Below are 19,962 nucleotides of genomic sequence, written 5' to 3' on the forward strand. Positions count from 1 at the left end.
AGCCGATATTTGTCAGGAACAGGTCTAGCGTCGATGGGTTGCCCGCCGTTGAGATAAATGTTGGTTCATCCGAAAACCAAACGGAGTACAGCCCATGCTGTGAGTGGTCGAACAGCAGACGACCGTTTCTGCTGGTAGTTCCGCCAGGCCTCATGGCGAGCGTTTATATCTCCTCCTATTACGAAGCGGGAACCGTTACGGGTGATGGTGGACAGGTCCTTCTTGAATTTAGCCGCTAGTCCACTGCTGGTGGCACACTGTCGAGGGCAGTAGACGGCGATAAACTGGACGTATCCAGTCGATGATTCCACCTCCACACCAAGGGCCTCGATGATAGAGGTGCGGATATGGGACAGAGTGTGGTATTTTACTCCTTTCTTGACGACGACCGCAACACCCCCCCCCCCCCCCGGGAGCTGGTGCGATCAAGGCGAATAATGTTGTGGTCAGGCAACCAGAAGCTGTCGCCGGAGTTTAGATGGGTCTCGGTTAGAAGGCCCACGTTGATGCTGTGCTTGAGGAGGAAGTCAGCAAGCTCAATCTCTTTTGCTCTTACAGAGCAAGCATTCCAGGTGACGATAGTTAGCGGTTTAGACGCCATACTGGATGATGAACTTACCGAGCACTTGGATCTGTTCGGGCACCGGACATGTTGACGAAAATTTCCATCAGTTCATCCGCTGAGAACAGATCGGGATTGTTGTTTTGCGCTGTTGGTTGTTTCCAGAATCCAGGGGGGATGGAGAGCTTTGGCCAGCAGAATCACCGGAAGCTTCTTGAGGGGGGCCGAATTCGCTTGCCACGAATTCGCTTGCCTTTGCTGGGGAGCACGAAGAGGCGGAAAATCCTCCGTCCTGAATGCTGGGGTTTTGTCCTTCTTGCGTCCTGGTTGATTGTTGCTTGACGCCTGCTTTCGGATGCGTTTGAAGTCCTCGCGTTTGGAGCACTGTCTGTCGGAACCTTGATGTGCACCACCACAGTTAGCGCATTTTAACGCCACGGCTCCATCCGCAGGGTAGTTGGAAGTGGCGTGTTCTTGAGCGCAGTTACTGTAGCGTGGCTTGATGTGGCAGTTGCCGGTACCGTGTCCAAAATTGAGGCACCTCTGACACTGCGTTACGTCACGATGGTCGCCACGGTATGGCTCCCACCGTACGATGATGGAGTAGATCGATCGGATGGCTTGTAGCGCATTGAGTGTCACCGTCGACCATCTTGGGGTCGAAGTTTGGTAGACCCCTGATGACTACCTTGAAGAGCTTCTCACCGGGGATGTCGTGCGTGAAGAATTCCGCCTTGGTATCCTTCAGATATTTCACGGCCACTTCGTACTCCGCTTTCGTTCGGACCAAACCTTGGTGCCGATCCTGCTGAGCTTAAACTCAGCTGCAACGCCCAGCGATGAAAGATCGCCAATCAGCGTGTTGAGTGGGACTTGCTTCACCACCAGTGGAGGAAGCTGGCAGCAGTTTCGTTGTCGACGGCGTCGCCGAAATCACCAATGACGCTGACGTTCGCCGCGGTGGCGTCGTACCGTCCACTCGCACCATCGGACTGGCCTTGATTTTTCTTCCTCTTCTTTGACCGCTTCACCGTGGCTGAGGTGGTATTCCCAACATCGGTGGAAAGAGTAGCGTACCTATTCGAAACAGGTACACTCAAGCTACCCTCACCGCTGTTCTTCTTATCTGCTTTCTCTCGGAGCCTGCTCCGGGAGCGCTGTCTTCCCATCACACGAAGCGACCGACACTACTGACGACGCGATTAAACTGCGAATGTTTGGAACAAACTAGAAACTTTAGAACAACTCGACAGAGCGAGCAAAGACCGAACTGTACTGCTTGACGTTCAAGCAGAGAATCACCGAAGCGTGTTGTAGTAGATAGAGTTAGAGTCGAATAAATAATGAGTAGAATCGAGTGAGCGTGAAGCGTGATAGTCCGTATGTAAACGGAATCTCATTAGTTAGAGAATTTTGATAGGTTTGCAGGTATAAATATGAAGTACCTAAGCTCGTTGAAGTCGACTCTTTGCTCGACTGTTGAGCTGTTCAGTTCGTTTTCTTTTTCGCTCGAGTTCTCGCTTCGATTCGGTTTGTGCTGTCGCGTTGCGCCGTGGAAGCGTCGCCACCTTCGCGCGTTCTGGCAAGTTTACTGCAACTTGCCAACACGAAACAAATGGTGCGTAAACGTACCAATGATTCAGCAGCGGGCCCTTCAAAGAAGGTGGTAATCCAGCACAGCACGTCGCAGGATGACGCCGGAAAACGGGTACTGCAAGCCAACCAGTTTGCGGTGCTCCCCGAAGAAAATGGCGATGGTGACGTCGTTCCCATCGCTGCAAGAGAGCGGATTCCCCCGCTTTTCACGCCGGAGAAGGATGTTGCCAAGCTGCGTGCTGAACTGGCAAAACACAAGCTGCTGCCTCGCTTCAAGCTTTGCAGCATCGGCACCAAAATCATGTGCTCCAGCCTGGAGGAGTACAATCAAACAGGATGTTTCCTAAAGGAAAACAACGTTGACTTCTTCACGCACGATCTGCCATCGAGCAAGCCACTGAAGCTGGTATTGCGTGGATTACCGTCGTTCGAGGCGGCTGTGGTTAAATCCGAGCTGGAGCGGCTTGGGCTCAAACCTGAGGCGGTGTTCCCAATAAACCGGCGTTCCAACCACAACACCAACTTCCGTGACCAGTTGTTCCTGGTGCACTTCACGAAGGGATCCACCAGTCTAGCGGCTCTGAGATCCAAAATCCGGGACCTGTTTCAGGTCATCATCAGTTGGGAGCATTACAAATCCCAACATCGTGATGTTACGCAGTGTATGAACTGCCTCTCCTACGGCCATGGCACCAAAAACTGCCATATGAAGACTATCTGCGGCAAGTGTGCTGGAACTCACTCGACTGCGTCCTGTGAGCAAGATGATGACATCGAGCCAACGTATGTCAACTGCGGTGGTAGCCACCAAGCCTCCAATCGCGGATGTCCCAAGCGAGTGGAGTTCATGAATATCCGTCGGAAGGCTACGATCAATAATCAGCCCGGTCGCCTCCGTAATCATCGTTCGCCTCCTGCACGCACGGAAGTCCAGTACCCAGCTCTCCAGCCCCGTCGACATGTTCCGAACTTAGAACCACTTCCGCTCAACAACCAACAAGTCAAGCATGTGAGTATTCCTAACAATCGAACAGTCCAGCATCGTCTCGCTGCTGCTGCTGCCCAGCCAATGCCAGGTCCCTCCACCGCCCCTGGTTTATCATACGCTGGTGTTGTCTCAGGTGAGCCTGTCAACGATTCTCCGTTCACCTCAGAGGAACTTGTGACGCTCGTGGCCGAGGTCATCATCATCTTGCGCACCTGCAAGACTCGATCTGAACAGCTTCATGCTGCCCTGTCCCTTGTCACTAAGTATGGACCGTGAAGCCATCAAGATCGTAAATTGGAACGCTTGCTCCTTGAAGAGCAAAAACATCGAGTTTGTTGAGTTTCTCAATGAACGAAACATCGACATTGCCATCATAACTGAAATCCACCTGAAGCCTGAAACAAACGTCTACCTTCCCGATTTCCGGCTCGTGAGGCTAGATCGAACCAACTCTGGAGGAGGAGGAGTGGCTATTGCAATAAGGAGAAACATATGCTGTCGACTGATGCCCAGCTTTCAGCTGAAGATCATCGAAGCCGTAGGGGTGGAAGTTTCTACTCCTATCGGCCCCATCACCATCGTCGCGGCTTACTGCCCCAAACAAGTCAACATCAGGGACGGATCGGCAGCAGATCTGCGACGAGATATTATCAAGCTAACACGACGACGGGAAAACTTTATCATCGCTGGCGACCTGAACGCCAAACATCAAGCTTGGGGCAACAATCGGCGCAATCAAAACGGCACCATCCTGAACAACGACCTGCAGGAAGCGCAGTACAACATCTTGAGTCCGGAAACTCCCACCCGGTTGAGTCGGTCCGGTGTTCACGCTACCATCGATATATTCATCAGCAACATGGGCAACAACATCGCTCAACCTATCACCTATCAGGAACTCAGCTCGGACCACTACCCGGTGGTGACTGAGGTGGGATCCTCCGTAAATCGATTTGAAGCTTTCCGGCGCAACTATCATCGTGTTGACTGGGGTCAGTTCCAACATTGCGTCGACACCGCTGTAGACTACAATGTCCAACCGGAATCGTCCGAAGATGTTGACCGGTGTCTGCGCTCCATCGATCAAGCAATTTCCCGGGCCAGGGAGCTACATGTGCCAGTATCCAGACAGGTGAGTAACACTCTGAACCTTGACAGGCCTACTAAAGACCTCATTAGACTCCGCAACACGATCCGTAGGCAGTACCAGCGTACTGGGCTGCCTAATCTGAAGACCAATTGCAACCGTTTGAGCAAAATCATCCAAGCCAGGATGGTGGATCTCAGAAATATCGATTTTGCAAACAAGATTCGCTCTCTCCCAGATTGTGCTAAGCCATTCTGGAAAATGGCAAAGATTTTGAAAATTAAGCCGAGGCCCATTCCTCCCCTTACCTCTCCTAACCAAAATTCGGACCCATCTTTACTAATAACCCCATTTGAAAAGGCCAATGCTCTTGGACAACACTTTGAAAATTCACATAACCTTGGCCACGCCATGGTGAGTCCCCACGAGCCTGCAGTATCACAGGCAATGGCTAGTGTCGCTGCCACCCCCGTAGTTGTCCCTGACGAAAGTAGAATATCGGCTGATGAGGTGATAGCAGCGATTAAATCAACAAAGAACATGAAGGCCGCTGGTGTCGATGGAGTGGTCAACCTCGAGCTGAACTTCTTCAAGCACCTTGCAGTGGTCTTCAACAAGTGTTTAATGCTTGGCTACTTCCCTGCATGCTGGAAGTTAGCCAAAGTGATTCCAATTCACAAACCTGGCAAAGACCCTACCAGTGCCAAAAGCTATCGCCCCATCAGCCTCTTGTCCTCCATCTCGAAGCTATTCGAAAAATTGATACTCAGCCGTCTGTTGGTGTTTTCAAATGATAATAACATCTTTCTCAAAGAGCAATTCGGGTTTAGGAAAGGCCACTCTACCATCCACCAACTCGCACGGGTTACTAACATCATCAAGCGGAACAAGTCCGTTTCCAATACATCTGCCATGGCATTGTTGGACGTCGAGAAGGCGTTCGACAATGTCTGGCATGATGGTCTAGTGTACAAGCTGCATCGATACAACTTTCCGAACTACCTCGTGAAGATCATCAAAAACTACTTGTCGGGCAGATCATTCCAGGTCTACTTGAACAATGTCTCCTCTGATACGTTCAACGTTGATGCAGGGGTCCCTCAAGGTAGCCTGCTTGGGCCTATCCTATTCAACATCTTCACGTCAGACGTTCCTCCCCTGCCAGGTGGTGGTATCCTGTCTATGTTCGTAGATGACACCTCCATCATCTAAAAGAGTCGAGTGATACGTGCTCTGGCGAGTAAACTACAATGAGGCCTGGATGTTCTGTCCGACTATTTCAAGAGATGGAAGAATTGTATCAATGCGGCTAAAACACAAACCATTCTGACCTGTTAACGTCAAGGTCCATCTTGAAAGCACTCCCATTGAATGGTCGAGTGAAGTAGTCTACCTTGGCCTCACCCTCAATAACAAATTGTTATTCCGATCCCATGTGGACAAGACATCAACCAAGTTTAATATCCTGATCAGGTCGCTCTACCCTCTGATAAACGGGAAGACTACCCTGTCCCTCAAAAACAAGTTTGCTGTCCACAAACAGATCATTCTGCCGGCTATTGAGTATGGTATGCCAATCTGGGAGAGTTGTGCTAAGTGCCACCACTTAAAGCTTCAGAGGATCCAAAACAAGATCCTCAGAATGATCCTTAACAGTCCACTGCGAACTCGTAATTCTGAGATTCACCACCTGGCCGCTCTTCAAAACAGGAGCGAAAGACTTCCACGCTGGAAAGGTTCAGAGTCGCCTGTCTGCGATCAAACCACCAGATCATTCGTGATTTAGCAACCTAGTTTAAGTAGTTAGGTGCTCAAGTAGGTAGGTTATCAAATTTTTAAATTCAAACCAAAACAATCCCACAAAGGGTATCCTGTAAATTAGCGCTAAACGCAATCATCACATTAGAATAACCAATTAACTAGAACAAAGATGAAGAGCCAAAGGCTAACCAATTGAAATGTTAAATCAAATGTTGAAACATAAAACCCAGAAAATAAACGTAAATTTTACTACTTACCACTCGTTGAAGTCATTCTTGTTACGAATTTTGAAGGTGACGGACCACCACCAGCAGTAGAAACAGCAGCAACAGAAACAGCAGCAAAAGAAATTTTAGAGGTGACGGACCACCACCAGCAGCAGAAACAGCAGCAACAGAAACAGCAGCAGCACCATATACAAATGACCCGTGGGAGCTGCATCGCTAATTCGTACAGCCGTGACCAAGGCTGGAAACCCCGGTCCGGTCACGACAGAGGAGACTTGAAGTATTTATTCAACTCTAACTCTATCTACTACACCTATCACTATCTACAGAGTTTGATTATGCTGCTCCGATTTTCACGCAGAGCTCTCGATTTGTCAAGTGTGACTTGAACCAACGAATGAACACACGAAGCTTATCCAGTTTAACTAGCAGGATAGTGTGATCATCTTGCAAATAAGGCGTACTAAACGATTATTTCGAATACTTCAGAGCAGGCACAGAGTGAAGTGATTCTGCGATAGTTTGCAATGTTTCACCTTTGCTTTCACCAACCAGGAGGTTCAACAATTTTGTTAATGACATGGTAAGTGGGGAAGAACATTTCTTCAGGATGCAAGCGGGGATCACATCAGGCCCAGTGGCAGTCTAATGTTTCATTTGACTCGACCAGCTCGTCGGATATCTCGAGGATGGACTGTGTGTTTCTAATGTATGTGTGTTATTTTATTGGTTACTTAAAGTCTACGCTAGAAATAGTTCCAAACATTACAACGTCAGCTAATACGTGCACTGACCGTTACTTTTCATTTATAAAAAATTGATTCTAAAATATTGATTTCATTTCATAAACTACAGATCAGTTTACTAAAACAACGCAATGTTTGATTTTTTTTCACGTATAAATCAGTGCAAAATCGCTCAATGCTGAAAACACTCTCAGCTAGGTGTTTTATGTTCCCCACTTTGATAGCACTCAGGGAAGCTTTGATAACGCAAAACACGTTCGCTTGTGCAACCCCTAACCCTGAACGCAGTGCTGCCCCGCTGCACATTCGATCATATCCATTCCAATTAATTTATAACGACGCGTGATACAACTTCACACTCACTTGGCGGGAGCACACACAAGCACACTACACGAAACTTCACTTTCGCCGGAGCCAATAAATTAAAACATGTATCTCGTCGTCGTCCTCATCGTCGCTATTGATAACAGTGAGCAGCAGCAGCAGCAGCAGCACGCACGTACCTACCTTTAGTCCTCGCTACCACCGTGTTGCTGCATATCGTTATAGTTATTCTTTTTCCCTTGTGCTCTCGAATGTTGTATTATTTTTCCACGAGCTACCAAACAACCACCGTGTACCGAAGCATGTTCAGCTTGTTGTTGTTCCTTTTCTCCTCTCCCGATATCAAATCACGCTCGCGAAAGATAAAAGATGACATTTCATATACCTTCTGGTTTTCAGCAGCGCGGTGTGCCCTCCATCGCGTCGCTTGAATAGGCCCAGGGAACGAAAAAAAAAAAAACATCACACGAGGTGACGAAAAGTGGGTGGTAGGGGGAGGAAAATTTAAATTTATTACATTTCGAGCAAACGCTGCTGGATATCGTCTCGTTTTCGTGGCTACCACCAAGCCTCGTGTTTTTCGCCTCTTCGCGGATCGTGGCATCGAATGGGAGTATGTTGAGGCAGCTTCAGCTGTGGGAATTAGGATAAAATTTGCCACGAGACTAGAATCAATTGATGAGTAATAGCAAGGTGGAATTATAAATAGCACTTTAACTATCCATTTTGCAATACATATTATCAAGCTAACTTTTCCAACACATAGCTAAAATATTAAATCTAAGTAATTGTTTAAAGGGCAATCTCTCACCTACCACTTAGGAGGCAGGCGGGGAGATGATTCAGCGCAAAACCACTCCGCATAGCCTGCTCGGTTTGATGAAAAATTTAAATACAATAGAGTTTCCGTGAAAGCGAGCAGCAACAGTAGCAGGCTGCCTTGCCTGATCGATGTTTGATGTAATCACGAGTTCACGAAAATTTTTATTAAAAATGTCACTTTATGTACATATCGTTCGCCGTTGTTGTAAGCGGATCCATTTTTGGCTACACAATAGGAAGCAAAATCGGCCATAGCAGCTTGTGACGGGAGGAAAATTTCATCATAGTTGAATGATTTTTTTTTTGTTTGCTCGGAAACTCCGAGTTGGGGGAGTGATTTTTCGAAGATACACAAAAACAGAATTATGTCATCAATCTAATGGCGCTGAAAAATCATCCATAATAACAAACAGACACCAGAAGTTTCTTCTGCGGCTGCGGTGGATAAGCGTTTGAATCGTTTCAGGACGCAGTGATGGGACGATTCCTTCCATCCTCTGCTCGGCTTAATGACAGTGAGTGACGGGTAGTTGTTGTGTGAATGTGAAATGCACCGTAATGCTGTGATATGGTGCTACGGAGTAATAAGGGAGTTTTTTTTTTATTATTGTGAAATTTGCGAGTAATTGCTGAGTGGCAAAGCCCCGGTCATAAATCTTGTGTAAAGCAATATGATTTTAAACAAATATCAGTCGAGCACAGATATTCAAAAAATGCAGATGAAACGAAATACAGATCGACTTTATACGAATTATTAAATTAAGAGTTTTGCAATAACAATGTTTTAGATAAGATTAATCATGTTGTAAAACACATTCAATTACAGCCAGTGCATCATAGACAAAGCTCTTGTGACGATTGTCATGACAAACTCTCTCTGCAACATAGCTTAATCGGAACTGAGGAAGTTAAATGATCAGGCTATGCAATTAACCGAGTGTTTTGAAAAGAAACAATTTTGTCTTTGTTGCTTGCTGTAACTAAACAACCATTATTATTTGGCTCAAGTGTCGTATGTCATTTAATCATGGTAAAGACTTAAAAACTTAACGAACTTGCGGCACACTTATCTATTTTCAGCATATGGCGTCTTTGTGGAAATTTCAAAGCTTTTACATGCCTCCGAATAACGTGTAACGCCAAGTTTTCAATAGCATAACTTAGCCATTTCTTGATGAATTTCAAAAATGGTGGTACTTCTAGAATTTCTAGGGTCTGTCAATTATATTGATTGCAAAAAAAAATTCAAATATGATCGTCTACTTTATTGAAAAGCGAAAAGAGTCGTTACACGTTTTATTTAAAAGGGGTGTTTATGGGTTTTGCAAGTGACCTTAGATCCATAAATAACAATGGGCACAAATGTTCATAATTAGCCAGAATAAAGGGTGTCCACGATGAAATTGCCACACACAAAATTGATTCGCAAAATTCGAGTTTTCATCCGATTGCCATCAAATTTTCAGGGATTGAGAAATAACTATTAAACTTCATTTTACCATTTTACTCGTATTTTATTTACAGTCCATACGCAAATGCCCGCACCTTGGCCTTAACCCCGGCCATAAGATTCTGCACAACCTGTGAATCAACCGTTTTTTGCATGTAAACCCATACTTTCTTCAGTTCCTCGACTGTCTTCACTACCTTAGGTCGTTTAAGAAGGTGCTGCTTCATAATCGCCCAGTACTTCTCGATGGGGCGGAGCTCCGGAGTGTTGGGAGGGTTGAACATGTTCGGCACGAAATTGACCTTATTGTCCGCATACCACTTCAGCACGTCCTTGGACTAGTGGCATGAGGCCAAATCCGGCCAGAAGATTGTTGGGACGTTGTGGGCCTTCAGGAGAGGAAGCAGCCGCTTCTGGAGGCACTCTTTTATGTACACCTGTCCGTTCATCGTGTCCTGGGTCACGAAAGGTGCACTCCGCTTCCCGCACGTGCAGATGGCTTGCCAAACCAGGAATTTCTTCGCAAATTTGGACATCTTCTGAGTGCGGACATGCTCCGGAACGCTGAACTTATCCTTGGCCGTGAAAAACAGGTTGCCGGGGATCTGTTTGAAGTCGGCCTTCACATATGTTTCGTCGTCCATGATGCACCATTCAACTTTCGTCAGCATGTTGAGGTACAACTTCCTGGCACGGGTTTTGGCGGACTTGTTCTGCTTCTCGTCGCGATTAGGGGCCTTTTGTACCTTGAACGTTCGAAGCCCAGCCTTAGTTTTGGCCCTCTGGACAAAACTTCGGCTTAGGTGCAGCTTCTTAGCCACATCCCTAACGGAGGCGTTCGGATTTCGGTTGAAGGCCCCAACTACGCGGTTGTGATTTTTGGTGTTGTACGGAAAACTTTTTCCTTCACTTCTGGGCTTCGGATCGGTGGTCAACCGTACCTCGAACCGCTTAATCACTCGCGACACCGTGGAATTCGCGATTCCCAACATTTTAGCGATGGAACGATGCGAGAGATCCTTGTTCTCGTGATGAATGCGTAAGATTTTATCACGCACGAGCTGTTCTTTCGACTCCATTTCCGCGAGTTTTGATCACAGGACTTTAAAACTTGCAGGATGTAAATAATGCACTATGAACTAAATCCACCCAAATTTTCATTAAATTCTACCCAACGGTTAAAAAGTTAGAGCAATTTCATAGTTTGGCAATTTCATCGTGGACACCCTTTACAGTCATGGTTCCTATACATGGACCTAAAGACAACGGAACGGTCCTTCGGATGATTCGGAACATCCATTGGTCAATCCACGAAACCGATCCTAGCGCTCCGCGGTTTTTTCGAAAACATTAGGAACTGTGATATAACAAAGAATCTTGGGTCGTGCCATAAAAATGGACCCAAATGGCCATGCCATCATCCTTCGAAATATCCGAAACATCCGTAAAAATGGTCAATCCATGAAACTGATCCTAGAGCTCCGCGGTTTTTTCGAAAACACTTGGAACTGTGATATAAGATAGAATCTTGGTCCGTGACATTAAAATGGACCCGGATGGCCATGGGCTCATCCTTCGAATGATCCGGAACATCCGTAAAAGTGATTCATCCATGAAACTGATTCTAGAGCTCCGCGGTTTTTTTTTTTCGAAAACACTAGTAACTGTGATATATCAAATAATTTGGGGTGGTGAAATAAACATGGTCCTGGATGGCCATGAGACCGTCCTCCGGAAGATCAGAAAGATCCTTAAAATCCTAGAGAACTTCGCGGTTTTTTCAAAAACATTAGGAACTGTGATATAAGAAAGAATTTAGTCGTGACATAAACATGGACCCGGATGGCTATGGAACCGTCCTTCGGAAGATTCAGATTGGTAAAATTGGTTTATCTATGAAACTGATTCTAGAGCTCAGCAGTTTTTTTTTTTACAATCTCTTGGAACTGTGATATAAGAAAAATATTAGGTCAGGACGTAAATATGGACCTTTATGGGAATCCCTTGGAAGATCTGGAACATCCTTAAAAACGGTAAATGCATGAAACTTATCCTAGAGCTCCGCAGTTTATTTAAAAAAATATTAGGAACTGTGTTATAAGAATGAATTTTTATTCGTTACATAAACATGAACCAAGGATCAGTTTCATGAATTGACCACTTTTACGGATGTTTCAGATCTTCAGAAGATTTTTTTCTTATACCCCAGTTCCTAATGGTTTCGAAAAAAACATGCGGAGTTCTAGGATCAATTTCATGGATTGACCATTTTTAAGGATGTTCCAGTTCCAGTGTTTATGTCATGACCAGAGATGCCAGATTTACAGACATGTCTGTGAATTTGCAGACTTTTTTTTCACAGAAATTGTTTTCGTTACACACATTTACAGACTTTTTTGTTTTTTCACAGATATTTACAGACTTTTGTAATCAAGGGAAAATTTTATTATTTATTTGGTACCACTGATTTACATTTTTAACCTAATTACACGTGCGCTGCATTTTGCAACATGCATGAGATATTTGCGCGTTTTCAAGTCCAACATACGAACGAGCTGTCAACGATCATAGTTATAGACCTGTCAATATGCTGTCATATTGTATCCAAAACGTTGGCCGGTCCATAACTTGACTGTCTATAGTCACTGTCACTGAAAAAGTGAATGAAACGGACAATGTGTTTTTATCCTATTCCTTCTCAGCTTCTCAATCGAGAACACCCACCCCATAAGGCTAGAATGTTCCGAAAAAACGTGCTCAACTTTTTGGCTCAGCTCTGGTACTATCTTCGGTCGCTAGCTAATCGAGGCACCCCATAGGAAAATCCACGAACCACTCATTTTATCTGTCAAACTTTCATAGCGAACCAAAACAAATATAGTGTAGTACTAGAATTTCGACTACACGGTAAAAAAAAACATCATGTTCATGTCAAGTGATTTGCACTACTTGCCAAAAATTGCAATTCGATGTGCAAATCCCTTGGAAGTATCATATCGAAGCTCGATAAATCTACAGCAAATCACTTTATTTTAGATTGTATTGCACATTGTTGTTGATGTGCTGTGCTTTGAACTCGAAATGTCAACCATACTGATATTAACAATCTATGACTTTAATTTTCAATAATTTAACCTTGCATTTATTTTTTGCTGAAAATAGCTTTAAATAAATCTATAGCCTTATTCATAGTTCAAGCCTTGTTATATGTTATTCAGAATATGACCATATCATATTACTACCCAAATCACATGTTTCCAAGTGACATTGAACAATATCGCAAGGCTTTTAGTAGAAGCAAGGCGATACATTGAGCAACAAATATGATAGGATTGACACTCTTTTTTGAATAAAGATTATTTGAATAATACACTATTATTGGCCACAGCAACAATTTCGTATAAGTCACGTTCTAGAATGCAAAGTATTTCGGGTAGAGATGGAGAATTATCGCTTCTCTCATTTGTTGTTGACTTGCCATCTTCGCGAATAATGTTTGTCATGTGCGTTTTGACATTTTCTTCCAAGAGTAAATCTAATCAAGCTTAATGGATGAAAACAGTGGTGCCGATTCAATATTATTGATTTAAAGGTGTTATACAGTACATAGTTTTCAACGACAAATCACTTTGTTTCAAAACGCAAATAACTTGAAAATCAATGATAAATCACTTTGATTCGTAGTGCCGCATAACAGACTGAGTCAAGTGCAAGAGCATTTGGATTAGATGTGATAACTTTTTACCGTGTAGAATGGGGTACGCTTATAGATGTATTTGGGACCAATAGGCTAGTCAAGTAGTGAGCCAATTTAAAATCGTTAGTTTGATATTGTTAGTTTTTCACTAGCCTATCGGCCCCAAGTAATTCGATTAACGTATCCCATTCTATTCGAAATTCTAGTACTACGCTATGTTTGTTTTGATTTGCTATGATAGTTTTACAGATAAAATTAGGGGTTCGCGGATTTTCCTATGTTTCGAGGGGTGTATCGATTAACTTAGGACCGAAGGGAGTACCAGAGCTGAACCTAAAAGTTGAGCACGTTTCTTCGGGACTTTCTGGTCTTAAAGTTACCTCTATGGTTTTACTGTCATGGAGCGACTGTCATCTCTCGTATTCGCTCGACCGTTCAAATTTTCTCAACAGCATTGTGGCACTGTATGAAAGTAATTTAAAACCACTCGAAGAAACATGGTTGCCAGTGACATTGTCAAAAGATCCCTCCAAAACCATGCTGCTGTTTTGACAGAAATTTTCCAGTGCGTCTCTTCGTTGTACTGTACTCTACATTTATCGATGATCTTTATTTAGATATTACTTCTATATAAATCGTTTCAGCAACCATGCACTGGCGTGCACAGGGTGGGGCAAGGTGGGGCAACTGCCCCACCTTTTATAAATAAGATTTTTATTTCCACATTTTCGAAGTTATGATAAAAAATATCTAGATTTATTGATAACTTGATTTGAAGGTAAAATTGAAACCCTTTTATTGCGCCAATTCCTTTGAGATGGTGCCTGAAAATTTCACCACTAAGGTGCATGAAGGGACAAACTTCAATGAAATTTTTTGGCCAAAAAATTGCACCACATAAGTGAATACAAAAAAATTCTGGTGCAATTTTTTTTTTAGGTTGTTCATGGAGCGTTGAAAGAAAAGCGTAAATTTAAGATTAAAAAAATTCACCTTCGTGGTGGTAAATCGAAGAAAAAGCTTTTTATTGAATATTTCTGGGGTAACAATGTCATCAAGGAGGGACTTATCAAAATGAATAACTCTGGTTCTAAAATTGAATCGCGCTAAAAATTTGGAGGTGCACATTTAACTGAAAATTTATGGTGGAAAGTTCGCAACACTGTGGTGAATATAAAAGCAAGGTTTATTATTTTTTCTGGTGCATAATTTGCATCGTTCTGATGAATGCAAGCTTCATTGAAAATGTATGGTGGAAAATTTGCACCATTCTGCATGAAGAGGCAAAGCCTGAAAATTGCACCACAAAGGTGCATGGTGAAACAAACTTCACTGACAATGTTTGGTGCACCATTCTGGTGAATGGAGGAGCATGCTCTATTGAAAATTTCTGGTGCGAAATGTGCATTGCTTTGTTAAATGAAATGAACAGAAAATTTCTGGTGGAAAATTTGCACTAGTCTGGTAAATGAAGGCACAAGCTTTACTTAAAATTAAGCTAAATTTAAAATTTCTGGTGGAAAATCTGCACTGTTCTGGTGAACGGAAGGGCAACCTTTTTGTGAATTTTTGGTGTTAATTGCTGAATAGAGAAACAAATTTTAATAATAATTTCTGGTGTAAAATTTGCACCATTCTGATGATTGAAGGGATGCTGCTTTACTGAAAATTGATGATGGAAAATATGAAAATAGGGGCAAGCTTTATTTGAAAATGTCTGGTGGAAATGGAAAAAGGAAATCGGCACCAATCAAAAGATTGGAGAAGCAATTTTAATTGAACATCAAGGGTGGAAAATTTACATCGTTCTGGTCAATTCAAATTTTCTGGTTTAAAATTTTCTGGGGGCAAGTTTGTATTGAAAATTTCTGGTGTATGATTTGCAACATTCTGCTGCATGGAGGGGCAAGCTGAACTAAAAATTCTTGATCTAAAAATTGTACAGTTTTGGTGAATGGAGAGGCAAGATTTATTAAACATTTCTGGTAGAAAAACTACAAAGTTTTGGTGAATGGACGGAAAAATTAAACTTGATTCCCGAGTAGAACGTAAAGGGTATTGAATTCTGAAGACAGTTCCTAAAGAAAAGATTTCTGGGGATAATTTCATGAAAATTCTGCGAATAATTTCTAGTGAATCTTGCAGATAGTTCCAAGATAATTTCGAAAAGAATACAGAGAGAATCAAATTTTGAATGAAATTCCAAAAGAATGTTGAGAAAAATTTCAAGGGAATTCCGAGGATAATTTCAAGCTAATTCTTGGAAGACTTTCTGGAGAATACAGAGGAAATTCTTCTGAAACTTAAGGAGAATTTGAGTTCCCAAGTGTTCTGAGAAAAAAATGTTCTAAAATATTCCGAGAAGAACCTCAAAGATATTGAATTCTTAGGACAGTTCCAAAATATTTCTGGGAAGAATCCTAAAAAAATTCTATGGATAATTTCTAGTGCATCCTGCGGATAGTTCCAAAATAATTTCGAAAAGAATACCGAGAAAATCAAATTTTGAGTGAAATTTCAAAGGGAACAAAATTTCAAGTGAATTCCGAGGATACTTTCTAGCTCATTCCGGGAAAAAAAAACTCTGAAACTCTAAAGAAATTTGACTTCCAAGGTGTTCTGAGAAAAAATCATGAAGAGATCTAAGCATAATTCAATTGGACTTCTGAGAAGAATATCAAAAGAGCTCTTAGGAGAGTTCTAAAAAAATCTGTGTTCAGTTCCAAGGGATTTCTGGGGAGTATTCCAAGAAAACTATGCGAATAATTTCTAGCGAATCCTGCAGATAGTTCCAACATAATTCAGAACAGAATACGAGAAAATTAAATTTTGAGTGAATTTTTAAAAGGATTTTGAGGAAAATTTGAAGAGAGTACCGATAGCCCAATGGCTGGCAGCACTGCTGCAGTACAAGCCAAGTGCAAGGACGAAAATAGCAATATACTTTTATGAAGAGCTTTGAGCGTGTCGGTTTATTTTCTTTCGACAGATACGCATATTTTGTCTACTACTTGCAGACTTCATCAGTGTCAAGTACTCAACACCACTGATCAAGATTGGATTGATCAAGAGCAATATACTGTTTGTTCACTGCTATGAGCACTGTTTGAAGCTTGTACTTGTCGACGTAGTGTGTATGCGAAAGGAGAATGTTCGGATTTCTTCAGGAATTATTCTTTGGAATCACCGTTTGCTAACAGCTATTAGCACACGGTGATTCCAAAGAATAATTCCTGAAGAAATCCGAACAAAAATCAAAGAATTTACTACTACTTTAAAGGATGGACTCGACCGTGGGAGATTGCATGAAATGCAGAAAGTCAAACCAAATAAGCGACATGGTACAGTGCGATACTTGCCAATTGTGAGCCCATTTCTCCTGCGTCGGAGTGACGGACGTTATAAAGGACGCAGATTGGAGCTGTGACAAGTGCAGCAAAGAACTCCAGGTACCGAAAGCACCGAAAAATACCGGAAGCAAGAAAGGGAGCTCGACGTCCAAAAGCGAAGGTGGAACATCTATTTCGGACTCGACCATGGGTCTGAACGATGCAATACGCCAGATGGAGGAAGAACAGCGCGCAAAGGAGAAGGCTTTGGATGATGAGATGATTCTGCGAGAAAAGCACCTCGAGATAGAACGCGTGTTCTTCTGGAAAAGCGGAGGCAGAAGGAGAAGGAGTTCCTCGAAAAGAAGCTGCTGCAAGATAGGAAGTTGAAACAGCAACAACTGAAGGAGGAACGGGAGATGCTGCAGAGACAGCTGGAAGAAGAAGCCAAGTTCGCTAGTGAGCGTAAGAAGATGCACGAGCAGTTTCAAGACGTGAAGAAGGTCATCGCTGAAGGCGACAAATTGAAGTGTGAGAAGGAAATGTCGTTCGAGAAGAAGGTTCAGTTCTGGTTGAAGCAGCAGAAGCAAAGTCGAAGTGGAGCAATACTGGCAACTCGGAGCAGCATGAACAAGAAAGCGCATACGTAAGACCGTAATCAAAACAAACAAAAAACAATTATTATTCACCGAACGTGGTAGCGTGGTTTAATTAAAACATTGTAATTCCTCTAAATAGTATAACGATGAAATAAAATCTTAATTTACTGAAAATTAGTTAGAATAATTATAGTACAAGTACCGGTCGATCAGTCAGCTTTAGGCTACCTAACCTAAGATATAAAGTGTGAAGATACACGATTAGTTTACAGGAATCGATCTGTCGATCTGCACTAAAGTAAAGCGAGATATATTTGCAAGAGGGAGACGGATTGGAATCTAAATTCTTTGATTTTTGTTCGGATTTCTTCAGGAATTATTCTTTGGAATCACCGTTTGCTATAAGCTGTTAGCTAACGGTGATTCCAAAGAATAATCTGAAGAAATCCGAACAGAGAATGTGATTCTTATTGGTCATTCATGTCGGTTTGTAGGTGCTATCACCACCATCTGACGTGACTTCAGCTGAATCCAACCACCAAGGCAACAACATTGCAGCAAATGTATCATTTCAGTTAAAGCCCTACTATTGCAACCATTTGACGAACTGATCATCATCGACATTGTCGATGGGATTAAATTGCCAATTCCATTGGCTGTCTGAAAGCAGTTTCCATTGAAGAAGATGAACCACCACCGGAGTAAAAATTAAATAAAATTATCTAAATTGAACAGTAGGGAAACAGTGGTGGGTGGACATCACTATCTCCCATGCATTTTGGAGTACTCCCCATCCCCAGATTAAATGCACCATAGAAAAAACAATTGCCCCTCCTTCACAAGATTCCTGTGCACGCTAGTGACCATGATCCTGATTCATCAACACTTTTTGAGCACAAAGTGTTTTTTTTTTTTTTCCTTTGGTTTGTTTTTTCCGTCGATCTTGTTTTCCGTGCTAAGCACCAATGCTACCGACGTGCCAGGAAGGCAGCTCCCACACCTGGACCCTACCTATCGACCCATCAACTCATGAACCGGGGACCAACGGCTTTACTTCCCATCCGAAGGAAGGCGTGATCAGAGATGTTATGCCTCAGAACATCCCGGCGGCGCCGACTGGGATTGAACCCAGGCCTGCTGGGGTGAGAGGTAATCACGCTTACCACTACACCACCGGCGCCGTTAAGCACAAAGTGTTAAGAATCGTATTGCTTATTTGATTGTCGATTTCTCCATATTTAGGTGGTGGAAAGTTGAATCCCTCTCTAAGATGTGCTCGTTCCCCAGCTGCTGGCGTCCAAAAGGACCAGTATTAAGTAACTTACGGATTTTCACACTAAATGGCATATAAGATGAACTCAAATTTAAGTTTAAATTACTCAAACTCTAGAAAACGTAGTTGACTTGTAGACTACGTAAAATTTTCCGAGCCTCATAAATCTTTTCGAATATGACATAACATTCATGGGATATCATAATTGGGAATTGCACCACAAAATCACATAAACCTTATGTGTCAAATAAAATTTAAGTGATTAATCATTTAGAACTCATCATGACATGAATGTTATGTGAAATTTATATAGATATCATTGGTTTTGATGATGGAAAAAAATTATGTTTTTTTTTTTTTTTCCTTTGATTTATTTTCCGTCGATCTTGTTTTCCGTGCTGAGCACCAATGCTACCGACGCCAGAGAGGCAGCTCCTACACCTGGACCCTACCTATCGACCCATCAACTCATGAACCGGGGACCAACGGCTTTACTTCCCTTCCGAAGGAAGGCGTGATCAGAGATGTTATGCCTCAGAACATCCCGGCGGTGCCGACTGGGATTGAACCCAGGCCTGCTGGGGTGAGAGGTAATCACGCTTACCACTACACCACCGGCGCCGCTTAGAAAAAAAAAATTATGTTCATTCCCAATGGAAATTACATGAAAACTTCTTTTCCGTGTAATAATTTCATATGCACACCGAGATGTTACTCATATAAGAAAACAAATTCCTGTTAAAGCTCAGAAAGTTTTACTCAGTCTATGAGTTAACTACGTTTTCAAGAATATGAGTTAACTAATTTCAACTTTGAGTCGACCTCATCTGTCGTGTAATCGTAATTTATCGTTTTATTAATTGCTTTTAATGTATACGAACTAAATGGATGCATTTCAAACTCCAATAAGGTTCAATTTGTTAAAAGCACACAGTTTGAAAAAGTAGTGTAAATTTCTGTTCATTATGATGCACATAAAAGGAGCGTACATTTCATCTAAGTTTACATTATAAATCTTGTAAAGTTCCGAGACATTTCATGAAATATTGCAAATATTGTATTCAAAAGCCCATATTTGTAAACAACATTGCTTACAAATTGCTCGTTTGCTTGAAATGAAATACAGTATACGTGAATGAATGCTTACATCACAATTGTAATGCAGATTTTTTTTTTGCTGCGCAGGGTTTTTTTTGCTCGAACATGACATTTCAAATTTTGAATCTTTTTCATGACATATAACTCAACCCCCCCCCCCCACTCCCACACCACACCGTCACACGCAAAATTTCTTCTTATTTTATGCAGCTCAACTACATACATTTCTGAAATTCACAAACATTTGTCGCAGACTTCTGAAAAAAAAATCTGGCATCTCTGGCATCTAATTAATTTATATATGACATTTAAAAATGTTTTCGAAAAAAACCGTGTTCCGGATCTTCCGAAGGATGGTCCGATGGCCATCCAGATCCATGTTTATGTCATGAACCCAAATTAT

At 42.6% G+C, this 19,962-nt stretch overlaps 1 protein-coding gene across 3 annotated transcripts in view; it reads right to left on the reverse strand.

The window, feature by feature from the left end:
- The window catches only part of LOC135715218 (ankyrin repeat domain-containing protein 29), a 533,429-nt gene that overhangs the window by 39,682 nt on the left and 473,785 nt on the right, over nt 1-19,962 (reverse strand). The window lies entirely within an intron of this gene.

Source organism: Ochlerotatus camptorhynchus, unplaced genomic scaffold, assembly GCF_037179485.1.
Source record: "Ochlerotatus camptorhynchus isolate MF236.1 unplaced genomic scaffold, CSIRO-AGI_Acam_v1.1 ptg000045l, whole genome shotgun sequence".
NCBI classification, from domain to species: domain Eukaryota; kingdom Metazoa; phylum Arthropoda; class Insecta; order Diptera; family Culicidae; genus Ochlerotatus; species Ochlerotatus camptorhynchus.